This window comes from Mandrillus leucophaeus, unplaced genomic scaffold (genome assembly GCF_000951045.1).
Source record: "Mandrillus leucophaeus isolate KB7577 unplaced genomic scaffold, Mleu.le_1.0 Scaffold408, whole genome shotgun sequence".
Taxonomy (NCBI): domain Eukaryota; kingdom Metazoa; phylum Chordata; class Mammalia; order Primates; family Cercopithecidae; genus Mandrillus; species Mandrillus leucophaeus.
The window spans coordinates 1983876-1984965 of NW_012104343.1; positions in this window are offsets into that span (position 1 = coordinate 1983876).

Sequence of the window (1090 nt, forward strand, 5' to 3'; positions counted from 1 at the left end):
GTTGACAGAGCGAGAGTCCATCTCAACAATAAATAAATAAATAAATAAATAAATAAATAAATAAATAAATAAATAATAAAAGTAACTTTTAAATGATTGTGAGGTAGGGATCAAGTTTAATGTTTTTCCACAGGGATAGTCAATTGACCCATCCCAAAAAAGACCAGCCTTTCTCTACTGCTGTGTAGTGTTGACTTTGTCATCTGTCAGGTGACCCTTCAGCCTGTCTGTGGATTCTTTGTTGTGTTCCACTGGCCCCTTTGTCTATTGTTGGAACAAAACCACAGTGTCTAAATTGCCACAGCTTTATAATAGGGCATGCTATCAAGCAGTCAGTGTCATTTTACAGGTTTGTTCTTCTTTAGGTTTGCCCTAGTTATTCTTTGGTCTTTGCATTGCCATCTAAATTTTAGAATCAACTAAGTCAAAATGTTGTGTTAATTTCCACACCAAAAATCTGCTGGAATTTTAACTGGGATTACATTGGATTTGTAGATCAATTTGGGAAGAAATAAGATCTTTACAACATTAACTCTTCCAATCTATAAATGTGGTATTTATTTTATTTTTTTCTCAATGGTTTGTAGTTTCTAGTGCAAAGGTCTTTGACATCATTAGATTTAATGTTTTTTGATATATTTTGGTGTTATTATAAGTGATACTTTTCAAAATTTCATTTTCTATTTGTTTCTTGTTGACACAGCAACACAACTGGTTTTAGTGTAATAATCTTATATTTAGATACCTTTCTAATTAAACCTATTAATTATAATAGTTCTTCTACAGATTCTTTCAGCTTTTTTGCATTACGATCATGTCATCTGTGAGTAATGACATGAATCCAGGAGGCGTTCTTTCCAGGCTTTCTTTTTATAGTTATATACTGCTTAACGATGTTTTGGTCAATGATGAACTGCATACACAACAGCGGTCCCATAAGATTATAAAGAGGCTGAAAAATTCTTATTGCCTAGCGATACCATAGCCATCATAATGTAGCACAATTCAGTACTCACATATTTCTGGCAATGCTGGTGTAAACAAACTTACTGTGTGGTCAGTCATATAAGAGTATAGCAAAATCATGTAC